Here is a 24,266-nt window from a genome sequence, read left to right on the forward strand (position 1 = left end):
AAATATCTACACCCCTATCTGTATAAACATGGAAATATCCACACCGCTATCTCTATAAACATGGAAAAATCAACACCGCTATCTCTATGAACATGGAAATATCTACACCGCCATCTCTATAAACATGGAAATGTCTACACCACGATCAGTATAAACATGGAAATATCTACACCGCCATCTACATATCCATGGAAATATCTGTGCCGCCATCTGTATAAACATGGAAATATCTACACGGTCATCTGTGTATAGATGGAAATATCAACACCGCCATCTGTACAAACATGGAAATATCTGCACCGGTATGTCTATAGACATGGAAATATCTGCACCGCCATCTGTAAAAACATGGAAATACCTATACAGTCATCTGTATAAACATGGAAATATCTACAATGCCATCAGTAGAAAGATGGAAATATCTACACCGCAATCTGTGTAAACATGGAAATATCTACACCGATATCTGTAAATACATGGAAATATCTACACTGCTATCTGTATAAACATGGAAATATCTACTCCGCGATCTGTATAAACATGGAAATATCTACACCGCGATCTGTATAAACATGGAAATATCTACACCGCTATCTGTATAAACATGGAAATATCTACACAGTTATCTCTATAAACATGGAAATATCTACACCGCCATCTGTATAAACATGGAAATACCTACAAAGTCATCTGTATAAACATGGAAATATCTACACAGCCCTCTGTATAAACATGGAAATATCTACACAGCCATCTGTATATACATGGAAATATCTACACCACTATCTGTATAAACATGGAAATAACTTCACCGCTATTTGTATAAACAAGGAAATATCTACACCGTGATCTGTATAAACATGGAAATATCTACACCGCCATCTCTATAAACAGGGAATTATCTACACCCCTATCTGTATAAACATGGAAATATCAACACCGCTATCGGTATAAACATGGAAATATCTACACCGCTATCTCTATAAACATGGAAATATCTACACCGTGATCTGTATAAACATGGAAATATTTACACCGCTATCTGTATAAACATGGAAACTTCCACACCGTTATCTGTATAAATATGGAAATATCTACACCGCTATCTCTATAAACTTGGAAATATCTACACCGCCATCTGTATAAACATGGAAATACCTATACAGTCATCTGTGTAAACATGGATATATCTACACCACCATCTGTATAAACATGGAAATATCTACAATGCCATCTGTATACACATGGAAATACCTACACGGCAATCAGTGTATAGATGGAAACATCAACACCGCCATCTGTACAAACATGGAAATATCTACACTGCTATCTCTATAAACATGGAAATATCTACACTGTGGTCTGTATAAACATGGAAATATCTACACCGGTATCTGTATAAACATGGAAATATCCACACCATGATCTGTATAAACATGGAAATATATACACCACTATCTGTATAAACATGGAAATATCTGCACCGCTATCTCTATAAACATGGAAATAACTACAAAGACATCTGTATAAACATGGAAATACCTACAGAGTCATGTGTAGGAACATTTAAATATCTACACTGCCATCTGTATAAATATAGAAATATCTACACAGCCCTCCGTATAAACATGGAAATATCTGCATAGGCATCTGTGTAAACATGGAAATATCTGCACCGCTATCTGTATAAACGTGGAAATACCTACTCCGCTGTCTCTATAAACATGGAAATATGTACACCGCTATGTGTATAAACATGGAAATATCTCCACTGCTCTCTGTATAAACATCGAAATATCTCCACCGTTATCTGTATAAACATGGAAATATCAACAGCACCATCTATATAAACATTGAAATATCTACACTGCCATCTGTAAAAACATGGAAATATCTACACAGTCATCTGAATAAACATGGAAATATCTACACCACCATCTGTATAAACATGGAAATAGCTACAATACCATCTGTATACACATGGAAATAACTACAAAGACATCTGTATAAATATGGAAATATCTACACGGCCATCTGTATAAACATGGAAATATCTACACTGCCATCAGTAGAAAGATGGAAATATCTACACCGCTATCTCTATAAATATGGAAATATCTACACCGCCATCTCTATGAACATGAAAATATCTACACTGCCATCTCCATAAAGATGGAAGTATCTACTCCGCCATGTGTATAAACACGGAAATATCTACACCACCATCTGTGTAAACATGGAAATACCTACACCGCTATCTGTATAAACATGGAAATAACTACAACGCCATCTGCATGTCCTTGGAAATATCTACGCCGCCATCTGAATAAACATGGAAATATCTACACCGCCATCTGTGTATAGCTGGAAATATCAACACCGCCATCTGTACAAACATGGAAATATCTACACCGCTATCTCTATAGACATGGAAATATCTGCACCGCCATCTGTAAAAACATGGAAATACCTATACAGTCATCTGTATAAACATGGAAATATCTACAATGCCATCTGTAGAAAGATGGAAATATCTACACCGCAATCTGTGTAAACATGGAAATACCTACACCGATATCTGTAAAAACATGGAAATATCTACACCGCTATCTGTATAAATATGGAAATATCTACACCACGATCTGTATAAACATGGAAATATCTGCACCGCGATCTGTATAAACATGGAAATATCTACACCGCTATCTGTATAAACATGGAAATATCTACACAGTTATCTCTATAAACATGGAAATATCTACACCGCCATCTGTATAAACATGGAAATACCTACAAAGTCATCTGTATAAATATGGAAATATCTACACAGCCATCTGTAAAAACATGGAAATATTTACACAGCCATCTGTATATACATGGAAATATCTATACCACTATCTGTATAAACATGGAAATAGCTACACCGCTATTTGTATAAACAAGGAAATATCTACACCGTGATCTGTATAAACATGGAAATATCTACACCGCCCTCTCTATAAACAGGGAAATATCTACACCCCTATCTGTATAAACATGGAAATATCCACACCGCTATCTCTATAAACATGGAAAAATCAACACCGCTATCTCTATGAACATGGAAATATCTACACCGCCATCTCTATAAACATGGAAATGTCTACACCACGATCAGTATAAACATGGAAATATCTGCACCGCAATCTCTATAAACATGGAAATATCTCCACTGCTGTCTCTATAAACATCGAAATATCTACACCGCCATCAGTATAAACATGGAAATATTTACAAAGTTATCTGTATAAACATGGAAATATCTACACCGCCATCTGTATAAACATGGAAATATCTACACAGCCATGTGTGCATACTTGGAAATATCTACACCGCTATCTATATAAACATGGAAATAACTACACCGCTATCTGTATAAACATGGAAATATCTACACCGCCATCTACATATCCATGGAAATATCTGCGCCGCCATCTGTATAAACATGGAAATATCTACACGGTCATCTGTGTATAGATGGAAATATCAACACCGCCATCTGTACAAACATGGAAATATCTGTACCGCTATCTGTATAAACATGGAAATAACTACACCGCCATCTGCATGTCCTTGGAAATATCTACGCCGCCATCTGAATAAACATGGAAATATCTACACGGCCATCTGTGTATAGATGGAAATATCAACACCGCCATCTGTACAAACATGGAAATATCTACACCGCTATCTCTATAGACATGGAAATATCTGCACCGCCATCTGTAAAAACATGGAAATACCTATACAGTCATCTGTATAAACATGGAAATATCTACAATGCCATCTGTAGAAAGATGGAAATATCTACACCGCAATCTGTGTAAACATGGAAATATCTACACCGATATCTGTAAAAACATGGAAATATCTACACCGCTATCTGTATAAACATGGAAATATCTACACCGCGATCTGTATAAACATGGAATTATCTACACCGCGATCTGTATAAACATGGAAATATCTACACCGCTATCTGTATAAACATGGAAATATCTACACTGTTATCTCTATAAACATGGAAATATCTACACCGCCATCTGTATAAACATGGAAATACCTACAAAGTCATCTGTATAAACATGGAAATATCTACACAGCCCTCTGTATAAACATGGAAATATCTACACAGCCATCTGTATATACATGGAAATATCTACACCACTATCTGTATAAACATGGAAATATCTACACCGCTATTTGTATAAACAAGGAAATATCTACACCGTGATCTGTATAAACATGGAAATATCTACACCGCCCTCTCTATAAACAGGGAAATATCTACACCCCTATCTGTATAAACATGGAAATATCCACACCGCTATCTCTATAAACATGGAAAAATCAACACCGCTATCTCTATGAACATGGAAATATCTACACCGCCATCTCTATAAACATGGAAATGTCTACACCACGATCAGTATAAACATGGAAATATCTACACCGCAATCTGTATACACATGGAAATATCTCCACTGCTGTCTCTATAAACATCGAAATATCTACACCGCCATCAGTATAAACATGGAAATACTTACAAAGTTATCTGTATAAACATGGAAATATGTACACCGCCATCTGTATAAACATGGAAATATCTACACAGCCATGTGTACATACTTGGAAATATCTACACCGCTATCTATATAAAGATGGAAATAACTACACCGCTATCTGTATAAACATGGAAATATCTACACCGCCATCTACATATCCATGGAAATATCTGCGCCGCCATCTGTATAAACATGGAAATATCTACACGGTCATCTGTGTATAGATGGAAATATCAACACCGCCATCTGTACAAACATGGAAATATCTACACCGCTATCTCTATAGACATGGAAATATCTGCACCGCCATCTGTAAAAACATGGAAATACCTATACAGTCATCTGTATAAACATGGAAATATCTACAATGCCATCTGTAGAAAGATGGAAATATCTACACCGCAATCTGTGTAAACATGGAAATATCTACACCGATATCTGTAAAAACATGGAAATATCTACACCGCTATCTGTATAAACATGGAAATATCTACACCGCGATCTGTATAAACATGGAATTATCTACACCGCGATCTGTATAAACATGGAAATATCTACACCGCCATCTGTAAAAACATGGAAATACCTACAAAGTCATCTGTATAAACATGGAAATATCTACACAGCCCTCTGTATAAACATGGAAATATCTACACAGCCATCTGTATATACATGGAAATATCTACACCACTATCTGTATAAACATGGAAATAACTACACCGCTATTTGTATAAACAAGGAAATATCTACACCGTGATCTGTATAAACATGGAAATATCTACACCGCCCTCTCTATAAACAGGGAAATATCTACACCCCTATCTGTATAAACATGGAAATATCCACACCGCTATCTCTATAAACATGGAAAAATCAACACCGCTATCTCTATGAACATGGAAATATCTACACCGCCATCTCTATAAACATGAAAATGTCTACACCACGATCAGTATAAACATGGAAATATCTACACCGCAATCTGTATAAACATGGAAATATCTCCACTGCTGTCTCTATAAACATCGAAATATCTACACCGCCATCAGTATAAACATGGAAATACTTACAAAGTTATCTGTATAAACATGGAAATATCTACACCGCCATCTGTATAAACATGGAAATATCTACACAGCCATGTGAACATACTTGGAAATATCTACACCGCTATCTATATAAACATGGAAATAACTACACCGCTATCTGTATAAACATGGAAATATCTACACCGCCATCTACATATCCATGGAAATATCTGCGCCGCCATCTGTATAAACATGGAAATATCTACACGGTCATTTGTCTATAGATGGAAATATCAACACCGCCATCTGTACAAACATGGAAATATCTGCACCGCTATCTGTATAAACATGGAAATATCTACACCGCGGTCTGTATAAACATGGAAATATCAACACCGCTATCGGTATAAACATGGAAATATCTACACCGCTATCTCTATAAACGTGGAAATATCTACACCGTGATCTGTATAAACATGGAAATATTTACACCGCTATCTGTATAAACATGGAAACTTCCACACCGTTATCTGTATAAATATGGAAATATCTACACCGCTATCTCTATAAACTTGGAAATATCTACACCGCCATCTGTATAAACATGGAAATACCTATACAGTCATCTGTGTAAACATGGAAATATCTACACCACCATCTGTATAAACATGGAAATATCTACACGGCAATCAGTGTATAGATGGAAACATCAACACCGCCATCTGTACAAACATGGAAATATCTACACTGCTATCTCTATAAACATGGAAATATCTACACTGTGGTCTGTATAAACATGGAAATATCTACACCGGTATCTGTATCAACATGGAAATATCCACACCATGATCTGTATAAACATGGAAATATATACACCGCTATCTGTATAAACATGGAAATAACTACAAAGACATCTGTATAAACATGGAAATACCTACACAGTCATGTGTAGGAACATTTAAATATCTACACTGCCATCTGTATAAATATAGAAATATCTACCCAGCCCTCTGTATAAATATGGAAATATCTGCATAGGCATCTGTGTAAACATGGAAATATCTGCACCGCTATCTGTATAAACGTGGAAATACCTACACCGCTGTCTCTATAAACATGGAAATATGTACACCGCTATGTGTATAAACATGGAAATATCTCCATTGCTCTCTGTATAAACATGGAAATATCTCCACCGTTATCTGTATAAACATGGAAATATCAACAGCGCCATCTATATAAACATTGAAATATCTACACTGCCATCTGTAAAAACATGGAACTATCTACACAGTCATCTGAATAAACATGGAAATATCCACACCACCATCTGTATAAACATGGAAATAGCTACAATACCATCTGTATACACATGGAAATAACTACACAGACATCTGTATAAATATGGAAATATCTACACGGCCATCTGTATAAACATGGAAATATCTACACTGCCATCTGTAGAAAGATGGAAATATCTACACCGCTATCTCTATAAATATGGAAATATCTACACCGCCATCTCTATGAACATGAAAATATCTACACTGCCATCTCCATAAAGATAGAAGTATCTACTCCGCCATGTGTATAAACACGGAAATATCTACACCACCATCTGTGTAAACATGGAAATACCTAAACCGCTATCTGTATAAACATGGAAATAACTACACCGCCATCTGCATGTCCTTGGAAATATCTACGCCGCCATCTGAATAAACATGGAAATATCTACACGGCCATCTGTGTATAGATGGAAATATCAACACCGCCATCTGTACAAACATGGAAATATCTACACCGCTATCTCTATAGACATCGAAATATCTGCACCGCCATCTGTAATAACATGGAAATACCTATACAGTCATCTGTATGAAGATGGAAATATCTACAATGCCATCTGTAGAAAGATGGAAATATCTACACCGCAATCTGTGTAAACATGGAAATATCTACACCGATATCTGTAAAAACATGGAAATATCTACACCGCTATCTGTATAAACATGGAAATATCTACACCGCGATCTGTATAAACATGGAATTATCTACACCGCGATCTGTATAAACATGGAAATATCTACACCGCTATCTGTATAAACATGGAAATATCTACACCGCGATCTGTATAAACATGGAATTATCTACACCGCGATCTGTATAAACATGGAAATATCTACACCGCTATCTGTATAAACATGGAAATATCTACACTGTTATCTCTATAAACATGGAAATATCTACACCGCCATCTGTATAAACATGGAAATACCTACAAAGTCATCTGTATAAACATGGAAATATCTACACAGCCCTCTGTATAAACATGGAAATATCTACACAGCCATCTGTATATACATGGAAATATCTACACCACTATCTGTATAAACATGGAAATAACTACACCGCTATTTGTATAAACAAGGAAATATCTACACCGTGATCTGTATAAATATGGAAATATCTACACCGACATCTCTATAAACAGGGAAATATCTACACCCCTATCTGTATAAACATGGAAATATCCACACCGCTATCTCTATAAACATGGAAAAATCAACACCGCTATCTCTATGAACATGGAAATATCTACACCGCCATCTCTATAAACATGGAAATGTCTACACCACGATCAGTATAAACATGGAAATATCTGCACCGCAATCTCTATAAACATGGAAATATCTCCACTGCTGTCTCTATAAACATCGAAATATCTACACCGCCATCAGTATAAACATGGAAATATTTACAAAGTTATCTGTATAAACATGGAAATATCTACACCGCCATCTGTATAAACATGGAAATATCTACACAGCCATGTGTGCATACTTGGAAATATCTACACCGCTATCTCTATAAACATGGAAATATCTACACCGTGATCTGTATAAACATGGAAATATTTACACCGCTATCTGTATAAACATGGAAACTTCCACACCGTTATCTGTATAAATATGGAAATATCTACACCGCTATCTCTATAAACTTGGAAATATCTACACCGCCATCTGTATAAACATGGAAATACCTATACAGTCATCTGTGTAAACATGGATATATCTACACCACCATCTGTATAAACATGGAAATATCTACAATGCCATCTGTATACACATGGAAATACCTACACGGCAATCAGTGTATAGATGGAAACATCAACACCGCCATCTGTACAAACATGGAAATATCTACACTGCTATCTCTATAAACATGGAAATATCTACACTGTGGTCTGTATAAACATGGAAATATCTACACCGGTATCTGTATAAACATGGAAATATCCACACCATGATCTGTATAAACATGGAAATATATACACCACTATCTGTATAAACATGGAAATATCTGCACCGCTATCTCTATAAACATGGAAATAACTACAAAGACATCTGTATAAACATGGAAATACCTACAGAGTCATGTGTAGGAACATTTAAATATCTACACTGCCATCTGTATAAATATAGAAATATCTACACAGCCCTCCGTATAAACATGGAAATATCTGCATAGGCATCTGTGTAAACATGGAAATATCTGCACCGCTATCTGTATAAACGTGGAAATACCTACTCCGCTGTCTCTATAAACATGGAAATATGTACACCGCTATGTGTATAAACATGGAAATATCTCCACTGCTCTCTGTATAAACATCGAAATATCTCCACCGTTATCTGTATAAACATGGAAATATCAACAGCACCATCTATATAAACATTGAAATATCTACACTGCCATCTGTAAAAACATGGAAATATCTACACAGTCATCTGAATAAACATGGAAATATCTACACCACCATCTGTATAAACATGGAAATAGCTACAATACCATCTGTATACACATGGAAATAACTACAAAGACATCTGTATAAATATGGAAATATCTACACGGCCATCTGTATAAACATGGAAATATCTACACTGCCATCAGTAGAAAGATGGAAATATCTACACCGCTATCTCTATAAATATGGAAATATCTACACCGCCATCTCTATGAACATGAAAATATCTACACTGCCATCTCCATAAAGATGGAAGTATCTACTCCGCCATGTGTATAAACACGGAAATATCTACACCACCATCTGTGTAAACATGGAAATACCTACACCGCTATCTGTATAAACATGGAAATAACTACAACGCCATCTGCATGTCCTTGGAAATATCTACGCCGCCATCTGAATAAACATGGAAATATCTACACCGCCATCTGTGTATAGCTGGAAATATCAACACCGCCATCTGTACAAACATGGAAATATCTACACCGCTATCTCTATAGACATGGAAATATCTGCACCGCCATCTGTAAAAACATGGAAATACCTATACAGTCATCTGTATAAACATGGAAATATCTACAATGCCATCTGTAGAAAGATGGAAATATCTACACCGCAATCTGTGTAAACATGGAAATACCTACACCGATATCTGTAAAAACATGGAAATATCTACACCGCTATCTGTATAAATATGGAAATATCTACACCACGATCTGTATAAACATGGAAATATCTGCACCGCGATCTGTATAAACATGGAAATATCTACACCGCTATCTGTATAAACATGGAAATATCTACACAGTTATCTCTATAAACATGGAAATATCTACACCGCCATCTGTATAAACATGGAAATACCTACAAAGTCATCTGTATAAATATGGAAATATCTACACAGCCATCTGTAAAAACATGGAAATATTTACACAGCCATCTGTATATACATGGAAATATCTATACCACTATCTGTATAAACATGGAAATAGCTACACCGCTATTTGTATAAACAAGGAAATATCTACACCGTGATCTGTATAAACATGGAAATATCTACACCGCCCTCTCTATAAACAGGGAAATATCTACACCCCTATCTGTATAAACATGGAAATATCCACACCGCTATCTCTATAAACATGGAAAAATCAACACCGCTATCTCTATGAACATGGAAATATCTACACCGCCATCTCTATAAACATGGAAATGTCTACACCACGATCAGTATAAACATGGAAATATCTGCACCGCAATCTCTATAAACATGGAAATATCTCCACTGCTGTCTCTATAAACATCGAAATATCTACACCGCCATCAGTATAAACATGGAAATATTTACAAAGTTATCTGTATAAACATGGAAATATCTACACCGCCATCTGTATAAACATGGAAATATCTACACAGCCATGTGTGCATACTTGGAAATATCTACACCGCTATCTATATAAACATGGAAATAACTACACCGCTATCTGTATAAACATGGAAATATCTACACCGCCATCTACATATCCATGGAAATATCTGCGCCGCCATCTGTATAAACATGGAAATATCTACACGGTCATCTGTGTATAGATGGAAATATCAACACCGCCATCTGTACAAACATGGAAATATCTGTACCGCTATCTGTATAAACATGGAAATAACTACACCGCCATCTGCATGTCCTTGGAAATATCTACGCCGCCATCTGAATAAACATGGAAATATCTACACGGCCATCTGTGTATAGATGGAAATATCAACACCGCCATCTGTACAAACATGGAAATATCTACACCGCTATCTCTATAGACATGGAAATATCTGCACCGCCATCTGTAAAAACATGGAAATACCTATACAGTCATCTGTATAAACATGGAAATATCTACAATGCCATCTGTAGAAAGATGGAAATATCTACACCGCAATCTGTGTAAACATGGAAATATCTACACCGATATCTGTAAAAACATGGAAATATCTACACCGCTATCTGTATAAACATGGAAATATCTACACCGCGATCTGTATAAACATGGAATTATCTACACCGCGATCTGTATAAACATGGAAATATCTACACCGCTATCTGTATAAACATGGAAATATCTACACTGTTATCTCTATAAACATGGAAATATCTACACCGCCATCTGTATAAACATGGAAATACCTACAAAGTCATCTGTATAAACATGGAAATATCTACACAGCCCTCTGTATAAACATGGAAATATCTACACAGCCATCTGTATATACATGGAAATATCTACACCACTATCTGTATAAACATGGAAATATCTACACCGCTATTTGTATAAACAAGGAAATATCTACACCGTGATCTGTATAAACATGGAAATATCTACACCGCCCTCTCTATAAACAGGGAAATATCTACACCCCTATCTGTATAAACATGGAAATATCCACACCGCTATCTCTATAAACATGGAAAAATCAACACCGCTATCTCTATGAACATGGAAATATCTACACCGCCATCTCTATAAACATGGAAATGTCTACACCACGATCAGTATAAACATGGAAATATCTACACCGCAATCTGTATACACATGGAAATATCTCCACTGCTGTCTCTATAAACATCGAAATATCTACACCGCCATCAGTATAAACATGGAAATACTTACAAAGTTATCTGTATAAACATGGAAATATGTACACCGCCATCTGTATAAACATGGAAATATCTACACAGCCATGTGTACATACTTGGAAATATCTACACCGCTATCTATATAAAGATGGAAATAACTACACCGCTATCTGTATAAACATGGAAATATCTACACCGCCATCTACATATCCATGGAAATATCTGCGCCGCCATCTGTATAAACATGGAAATATCTACACGGTCATCTGTGTATAGATGGAAATATCAGCACCGCCATCTGTACAAACATGGAAATATCTACACCGCTATCTCTATAGACATGGAAATATCTGCACCGCCATCTGTAAAAACATGGAAATACCTATACAGTCATCTGTATAAACATGGAAATATCTACAATGCCATCTGTAGAAAGATGGAAATATCTACACCGCAATCTGTGTAAACATGGAAATATCTACACCGATATCTGTAAAAACTTGGAAATATCTACACCGCTATCTGTATAAACATGGAAATATCTACACCGCGATCTGTATAAACATGGAATTATCTACACCGCGATCTGTATAAACATGGAAATATCTACACCGCTATCTGTATAAACATGGAAATATCTACACTGTTATCTCTATAAACATGGAAATATCTACACCGCCATCTGTAAAAACATGGAAATACCTACAAAGTCATCTGTATAAACATGGAAATATCTACACAGCCCTCTGTATAAACATGGAAATATCTACACAGCCATCTGTATATACATGGAAATATCTACACCACTATCTGTATAAACATGGAAATAACTACACCGCTATTTGTATAAACAAGGAAATATCTACACCGTGATCTGTATAAACATGGAAATATCTACACCGCCCTCTCTATAAACAGGGAAATATCTACACCCCTATCTGTATAAACATGGAAATATCCACACCGCTATCTCTATAAACATGGAAAAATCAACACCGCTATCTCTATGAACATGGAAATATCTACACCGCCATCTCTATAAACATGAAAATGTCTACACCACGATCAGTATAAACATGGAAATATCTACACCGCAATCTGTATAAACATGGAAATATCTCCACTGCTGTCTCTATAAACATCGAAATATCTACACCGCCATCAGTATAAACATGGAAATACTTACAAAGTTATCTGTATAAACATGGAAATATCTACACCGCCATCTGTATAAACATGGAAATATCTACACAGCCATGTGAACATACTTGGAAATATCTACACCGCTATCTATATAAACATGGAAATAACTACACCGCTATCTGTATAAACATGGAAATATCTACACCGCCATCTACATATCCATGGAAATATCTGCGCCGCCATCTGTATAAACATGGAAATATCTACACGGTCATTTGTCTATAGATGGAAATATCAACACCGCCATCTGTACAAACATGGAAATATCTGCACCGCTATCTGTATAAACATGGAAATATCTACACCGCGGTCTGTATAAACATGGAAATATCAACACCGCTATCGGTATAAACATGGAAATATCTACACCGCTATCTCTATAAACGTGGAAATATCTACACCGTGATCTGTATAAACATGGAAATATTTACACCGCTATCTGTATAAACATGGAAACTTCCACACCGTTATCTGTATAAATATGGAAATATCTACACCGCTATCTCTATAAACTTGGAAATATCTACACCGCCATCTGTATAAACATGGAAATACCTATACAGTCATCTGTGTAAACATGGAAATATCTACACCACCATCTGTATAAACATGGAAATATCTACACGGCAATCAGTGTATAGATGGAAACATCAACACCGCCATCTGTACAAACATGGAAATATCTACACTGCTATCTCTATAAACATGGAAATATCTACACTGTGGTCTGTATAAACATGGAAATATCTACACCGGTATCTGTATCAACATGGAAATATCCACACCATGATCTGTATAAACATGGAAATATATACACCGCTATCTGTATAAACATGGAAATAACTACAAAGACATCTGTATAAACATGGAAATACCTACACAGTCATGTGTAGGAACATTTAAATATCTACACTGCCATCTGTATAAATATAGAAATATCTACCCAGCCCTCTGTATAAATATGGAAATATCTGCATAGGCATCTGTGTAAACATGGAAATATCTGCACCGCTATCTGTATAAACGTGGAAATACCTACACCGCTGTCTCTATAAACATGGAAATATGTACACCGCTATGTGTATAAACATGGAAATATCTCCATTGCTCTCTGTATAAACATGGAAATATCTCCACCGTTATCTGTATAAACATGGAAATATCAACAGCGCCATCTATATAAACATTGAAATATCTACACTGCCATCTGTAAAAACATGGAACTATCTACACAGTCATCTGAATAAACATGGAAATATCCACACCACCATCTGTATAAACATGGAAATAGCTACAATACCATCTGTATACACATGGAAATAACTACACAGACATCTGTATAAATATGGAAATATCTACACGGCCATCTGTATAAACATGGAAATATCTACACTGCCATCTGTAGAAAGATGGAAATATCTACACCGCTATCTCTATAAATATGGAAATATCTACACCGCCATCTCTATGAACATGAAAATATCTACACTGCCATCTCCATAAAGATAGAAGTATCTACTCCGCCATGTGTATAAACACGGAAATATCTACACCACCATCTGTGTAAACATGGAAATACCTAAACCGCTATCTGTATAAACATGGAAATAACTACACCGCCATCTGCATGTCCTTGGAAATATCTACGCCGCCATCTGAATAAACATGGAAATATCTACACGGCCATCTGTGTATAGATGGAAATATCAACACCGCCATCTGTACAAACATGGAAATATCTACACCGCTATCTCTATAGACATCGAAATATCTGCACCGCCATCTGTAATAACATGGAAATACCTATACAGTCATCTGTATGAAGATGGAAATATCTACAATGCCATCTGTAGAAAGATGGAAATATCTACACCGCAATCTGTGTAAACATGGAAATATCTACACCGATATCTGTAAAAACATGGAAATATCTACACCGCTATCTGTATAAACATGGAAATATCTACACCGCGATCTGTATAAACATGGAATTATCTACACCGCGATCTGTATAAACATGGAAATATCTACACCGCTATCTGTATAAACATGGAAATATCTACACTGTTATCTCTATAAACATGGAAATATCTACACCGCCATCTGTATAAACATGGAAATACCTACAAAGTCATCTGTATAAACATGGAAATATCTACACAGCCCTCTGTATAAACATGGAAATATCTACACAGCCATCTGTATATACATGGAAATATCTACACCACTATCTGTATAAACATGGAAATAACTACACCGCTATTTGTATAAACAAGGAAATATCTACACCGTGATCTGTATAAATATGGAAATATCTACACCGACATCTCTATAAACAGGGAAATATCTACACCCCTATCTGTATAAACATGGAAATATCCACACCGCTATCTCTATAAACATGGAAAAATCAACACCGCTATCTCTATGAACATGGAAATATCTACACCGCCATCTCTATAAACATGGAAATGTCTACACCACGATCAGTATAAACATGGAAATATCTACACCGCTATCTGTATAAACATGGAAATATCTCCACTGCTATCTCTATAAACATCGAAATATCTACACCGCCATCAGTATAAACATGGAAATACTTACAAAGTTATCTGTATAAACATGGAAATATCTACACCGCCATCTGTATAAACATGGAAATATCTACACAGCCATGTGTACATACATGGAAATATCTACACCGCTATCTATATAAACATGGAAATAACTACACCGCTATCTGTATAAACATGGAAATATCTACACCGCCATCTACACATCCATGGAAATATCTGCGCCGCCATCTGTATAAACATGGAAATATCTACACGGTCATCTGTGTATAGATGGAAATATCAACACCGCCATCTGTACAAACATGGAAATATCTGCACTGCTATCTGTATAAACATGGAAATATCTACACCGCCGTCTGTATAAACATGGAAATATCAACACCGCTATCTCTATAAACATGGAAATATCTACACCGTGATCTGTATAAACATGGAAATATTTACACCGCTATCTGTATAAACATGGAAACTTCTACACCGTTATCTGTAAAAATATGGAAATATCTACACCGCTATCTCTATAAACTTGGAAATATCTACACCGCCATCTGTATAAACATGGAAATACCTATACAGTCATCTGTGTAAACATGGAAATATCTACACCACCATCTGTATTAACATGGAAATATCTACAATGCCATCTGTATACACATGGAAATACCTACACGGCAATCAGTGTATAGATGGAAACATCAACACCGCCATCTGTACAAACATGGAAATATCTTCACTGCTATCTCTATAAACATGGAAATATATACACTGTGGTCTGTATAAACATGGAAATATCTACACCGGTATCTGTATAAACATGGAAATATCCACACCATGATCTCTATAAACATGGAAATATATACACCGCTATCTGTATAAACATGGAAATATCTGCACCGCTATCTCTATAAACATGGAAATAACTACAAAGACATCTGTATAAACATGGAAATACCTACACAGTCATGTGTAGGAACATTTAAATGTCTACACTGCCATCTGTATAAATATAGAAATATCTACACAGCCCTCTGTATAAATATGGAAATATCTGCATAGGCATCTGTGTAAACATGGAAATATCTGCACCGCTATCTGTATAAACGTGGAAATACCTACACCGCTGTCTCTATAAACATGGAAATATGTACACCGCTATGTGTATAAACATGGAAATATCTCCACTGCTCTCTGTATAAACATGGAAATATCTCCACCGTTATCTGTATAAACATGGAAATATCAACAGCGCCATCTATATAAACATTGACATATCTACACAGCCATCTGTAGAAACATGGTACTATCTACACAGTCATCTGAATAAACATGGAAATATCTACACCACCATCTGTATAAACATGGAAATAGCTACAATACCATCTGTATACACATGGAAATATCTACACAGACATCTGTATAAATATGGAAATATCTACACGGCCATCTGTATAAACATGGAAATATCTACACTGCCATCTGTAGAAAAATGGAAATATCTACACCGCTATCTCTATAAATATGGAAATATCTACACCGCCATCTCTATGAACATGAAAATATCTACACTGCCATCTCCATAAAGATGGAAGTATCTACTCCGCCATGTGTATAAACACGGAAATATCTACACCACCATCTGTGTAAACATGGAAATACCTACACCGCTATCTGTATAAACATGGAAATAACTACACCGCCATCTGCATGTCCTTGGAAATATCTACACCGCCATCTGAATAAACATGGAAATATCTACACGGCCATCTGTGTATAGCTGGAAATATCAACACCGCCATCTGTACAAACATGGAAATATCTACACCGCCATCTCTATAAACAGGGAAATATCTACACCCCTATCTGTATAAACATGGAAATATCCACACCGCTATCTCTATAAATATGGAAAAATCAACACCGCTATCTCTATGGACATGGAAATATCTACACCGCCATCTCTATAAACATGGAAATGTCTACACCACGATCAGTATAAACATGGAAATATCTACACCGCTATCTGTATAAACATGGAAATATCTCCACTGCTATCTCTATAAACATCGAAATATCTACACCGCCATCAGTATAAACATGGAAATACTTACAAAGTTATCTGTATAAACATGGAAATATCTACACCGCCATCTGTATAAACATGGAAATATCTACACAGCCATGTTTGCATACATGGAAATATCTACACCGCTATCCATATAAACATGGAAATAACTGCACCGCTATCTGTATAAACATGGAAATATCTACACCGCCATCTACATATCCATGGAAATATCTGCGCCGCCATCTGTATAAACATGGAAATATCTACACGGTCATCTGTGTATAGATGGAAATATCAACACCGCCATCTGTACAAACATGGAAATATCTGCACCGCTATCTGTATAAACATGGAAATATCTACACCACGGTCTGTATAAACATGGAAATATCAACACCGCTATCGGTATAAACATGGAAATATCTACACCACTATCTCTATAAACATGGAAATATCTACACCGTGATCTGTAGAAACATGGAAATATTTACACCGCTATCTGTATAAACATGGAAACTTCTACACCGTTATCTGTATAAATATGGAAATATCTACACCGCTATCTCAATAAACTTGGAAATATCTACACCACCATCTGTATAAACATGGAAATACCTATACAGTCATCTGTGTAAACATGGAAATATCTACACCACCATCTGTATAAACATGGAAATATCTACAATGCCATCTGTATACACATGGAAATACCTACACGGCAATCAGTGTGTAGATGGAAACATCAACACCGCCATCTGTAGAAACATGGAAATATCTACACTGCTATCTCTATAAACATGGAAATATCTACACTGCGGTGTCTATATACATGGAAATATGTACACCATGATCTGTATAAACATGGAAATACATACACCGCTATCTGTATAAACATGGAAATATCTGCACCGCTATCTCTATAAACATGGAAATAACTACAAAGACATCTGTATAAACTTGGAAATACCTACACAGTCATGTGTAGGAACATTTAAATATCTACACTGTCATCTGTATTAATATAGAAATATCTACAAAGCCCTCTGTATAAATATGGAAATATCTGCATAGGCATCTGTGTAAACATGGAAATATCTGCACCGCTATCTGTATAAACATGGAAATACCTACACCGCTGTCTCTATAAACATGGAAATATGTACACCGCTATGTGTAGAAACATGGAAATATCTCCACTGCTCTCTGTATAAACATGGAAATATCTCCACCATTATCTGTATAAACATGGAAATATCAACAGCGCCATCTATATAAACATTGAAATATCTACACTGCCATCTGTAAAAACATGGAAATATCTACACATTCATCTGAATAAACATGGAAATATCTACACCACCATCTGTATAAACATGGAAATAGCTACAATACCATCTGTATACACATGGAAATATCTTCACCGACATCTGTATAAATATGGAAATATCTACACGGCCATCTGTATAAACATGGGAATATCTACACTGCCATCTGTAGAAAGATGGAAATATCTACACCACTATCTCTATAAATATGGAAATATCTACACCGCCATCTGTATGAACATGAAAATATCTACACTGCCATCTCAATAAAGATGGAAGTATCTACTCCGCCATGTGTATAAACACGGAAATATCTACACCACCATCTGTGTAAACATGGAAATACCTACACCGCTATCTGTATAAACATGGAAATAACTACACCGCCATCTGCATGTCCTTGGAAATATCTATGCCGCCATCTGAATAAACATGGAAATATCTACACGGCTATCTGTGTATAGCTGGAAATATCAACACCGACATATGTACAAACATGGAAATATCTACACCGCTATCTCTATAGACATGGAAATATCTGCACCGCCATCTGTAAAAACATGGAAATACCTATACAGTCATCTTTATAAACATGGAAATATCTACAATGCCATCAGTAGAAAGATGGAAATATCTACACCGCAATCAGTGAAAACATGGAAATATCTACACCGATATCTGTATAAACATGGAAATATCTACACCGCGATCTGTATAAACATGGAAATATCTACACCGCGTTCTGTATAAACATGGAAATATCTACACCGCGATCTGTATAAACATGGAAATATCTACACAGTTATCTCTATAAACATGGAAATATCTACACCGCCATCTGTATAAACATGGAAATACCTACAAAGTCATCTGTATAAACATGGAAATATCTACACAGCCATCTATATAAACATGGAAATATCTACACAGCCATCTGAATATACATGGAAATATCTACACCACTATCTGTATAAACATGGAAATAACTACACCGCTATTTGTATAAACAAGGAAATATCTACACTGTGATCTGTATAAACATGGAAATATCTACACCGCCATCTCTATAAACATGGAAATAACTACACCGCTATTTGTATAAACAAGGAAATATCTACACCGCAATCTGTATAAACATGGAAATATCTACACAGTTATCTCTATAAACATGGAAATATCTACACCGCCATCTGTATAAACATGGAAATACCTACAAAGTCATCTGTATAAACATGGAAATATCTACACAGCCATCTGTATAAACATGGAAATATCTACACAGCCATCTGTATAAACATGGAAATATCTACAAAGCCCTCTGTATAAATATGGAAATATCTGCATAGGCATCTGTATAAACATGGAAATATCCACACCGCTATCTCTATAAACATGAAAAAATCAACACCGATATCTCTATGAACATAGAAATATCTACACCGCCATCTCTATAAACATGGAAATGTCTACACCACGATCAGTATAAACATGGAAATATCTACACCGCTATCTGTATAAACATGGAAATAACTCCACTGCTATCTCTATAAACATCGAAATATCTACCCCGCCATCTGTATAAACATGGAAATACTTACAAAATTATCTGTTTAAACATGGAAATATCTACACCGACATCTGTATAAACATGGAAATATCTACACAGCCATGTGTACATACATGGAAATATCTACTCCGCTATCTATATAAACATGGAAATAACTACACCGCTATCTGTATAAACATGGAAATATCTACACCGCCATCTACATATCCATGGAAATATCTGCGCCGCCATCTGTATAAACATGGAAATATCTACACGGTCATCTGTGTATAGATGGAAATATCAACACCGCCATCTCTACATACATGGAAATATCTGCACCGCTATCTGTATAAACATGGAAATATCCACACCGCGGTGTGTATAAACATGGAAATATCAACACCGCTATCGGTATAAACATGGAAATATCTACACCGCTATCTCTATAAACATGGAAATATCTACACCGTGATCTGTATAAACATGGAAATATTTACACCGCTATCTGTATGAACATGGAAACTTCTTCACCGTTATCTGTATAAATATGGAAATATCTACACCGCCATCTGTATAAACATGGAAATACCTATACAGTCATCTGTGTAAACATGGAAATATCTACACCACCATCTGTATAAACATGGAAATATCTACAATGACATCTGCATACACATGGAAATACCTACACGGCAATCAGTGTATAAATGGAAACATCAACACCGCCATCTGTAGAAACATGGAAATATCTACACTGCAATCTAAATAAACATGGAAATATCTACACTGCGGTCTGTATAAACATGGAAATATCTACACCGGTATCTGTATAAACATGGAAATATCTACACCATGATCTGTATAAACATGGAAATATATACACCGCTATCTGTATAAACATGGAAATATCTGCACCGCTATCTCTATAAACATGGAAATAACTACAAAGACATCTGTATAAAAATGGAAATACCTACACAGTCATGTGTAGGAACATTTAAATATCTACACTGCCATCTGTATAAATATAGAAATATCTACACAGCCCTCTGTATAAATATGGAAATATCTGCATAGGCATCTGTGTAAACATGGAAATATCTGCACCGCTATCTGTATAAACATGGAAATACCTACACCGCTGTCTCTATAAACATGGAAATATGTACACCGCTGTGTGTATAAACATGGAAATATCTCCACTGCTCTCTGTATAAACATGGAAATATCTCCACCGTTATCTGTATAAACATGGAAATATCAACAGCGCCATCTATATAAACATTGAAATATCTACACTGCCATCTGTAAAAACATGGAACTATCTACACAGTCATCTGAATAAACATGGAAATATCTACACCACCATCTGTATAAACATGGAAATATCTACAATGCCATCAGTAGAAAGATGGAAATATCTACACCGCAATCAGTGAAAACATGGAAATATCTACACCGATATCTGTATAAACATGGAAATATCTACACCGCGATCTGTATAAACATGGAAATATCTACACCGCGTTCTGTATAAACATGGAAATATCTACACCGCGATCTGTATAAACATGGAAATATCTACACAGTTATCTCTATAAACATGGAAATATCTACACCGCCATCTGTATAAACATGGAAATACCTACAAAGTCATCTGTATAAACATGGAAATATCTACACAGCCATCTATATAAACATGGAAATATCTACACAGCCATCTGTATATACATGGAAATATCTACACCACTATCTGTATAAACATGGAAATAACTACACCGCTATTTGTATAAACAAGGAAATATCTACACTGTGATCTGTATAAACATGGAAATATCTACACCGCCATCTCTATAAACATGGAAATAACTACACCGCTATTTGTATAAACAAGGAAATATCTACACCGCAATCTGTATAAACATGGAAATATCTACACAGTTATCTCTATAAACATGGAAATATCTACACCGCCATCTGTATAAACATGGAAATACCTACAAAGTCATCTGTATAAACATGGAAATATCTACACAGCCATCTGTATAAACATGGAAATATCTACACAGCCATCTGTAGAAACATGGAAATATCTACACCACTATCTGTATAAACATGGAAATACCTACAAAGTCATCTGTATAAACATGGAAATACCTACAAAGTCATCTGTATAAACATGGAAATATCTACACAGCCATCTGTATAAACATGGAAATATCTACAAAGCCCTCTGTATAAATATGGAAATATCTGCATAGGCATCTGTATAAACATGGAAATATCCACACCGCTATCTCTATAAACATGAAAAAATCAACACCGATATCTCTATGAACATAGAAATATCTACACCGCCATCTCTATAAACATGGAAATGTCTACACCACGATCAGTATAAACATGGAAATATCTACACCGCTATCTGTATAAACATGGAAATAACTCCACTGCTATCTCTATAAACATCGAAATATCTACACCGCCATCTGTATAAACATGGAAATACTTACAAAATTATCTGTTTAAACATGGAAATATCTACACCGACATCTGTATAAACATGGAAATATCTACACAGCCATGTGTACATACATGGAAATATCTACTCCGCTATCTATATAAACATGGAAATAACTACACCGCTATCTGTATAAACATGGAAATATCTACACCGCCATCTACATATCCATGGAAATATCTGCGCCGCCATCTGTATAAACATGGAAATATCTACACGGTCATCTGTGTATAGATGGAAATATCAACACCGCCATCTCTACATACATGGAAATATCTGCACCGCTATCTGTATAAACATGGAAATATCCACACCGCGGTGTGTATAAACATGGAAATATCAACACCGCTATCGGTATAAACATGGAAATATCTACACCGCTATCTCTATAAACATGGAAATATCTACACCGTGATCTGTATAAACATGGAAATATTTACACCGCTATCTGTATGAACATGGAAACTTCTTCACCGTTATCTGTATAAATATGGAAATATCTACACCGCCATCTGTATAAACATGGAAATACCTATACAGTCATCTGTGTAAACATGGAAATATCTACACCACCATCTGTATAAACATGGAAATATCTACAATGACATCTGCATACACATGGAAATACCTACACGGCAATCAGTGTATAAATGGAAACATCAACACCGCCATCTGTAGAAACATGGAAATATCTACACTGCAATCTAAATAAACATGGAAATATCTACACTGCGGTCTGTATAAACATGGAAATATCTACACCGGTATCTGTATAAACATGGAAATATCTACACCATGATCTGTATAAACATGGAAATATATACACCGCTATCTGTATAAACATGGAAATATCTGCACCGCTATCTCTATAAACATGGAAATAACTAGAAAGACATCTGTATAAAAATGGAAATACCTACACAGTCATGTGTAGGAACATTTAAATATCTAC

Source organism: Pan troglodytes, chromosome 13, assembly GCF_028858775.2.
Source record: "Pan troglodytes isolate AG18354 chromosome 13, NHGRI_mPanTro3-v2.0_pri, whole genome shotgun sequence".
Lineage (NCBI taxonomy): Eukaryota > Metazoa > Chordata > Mammalia > Primates > Hominidae > Pan > Pan troglodytes.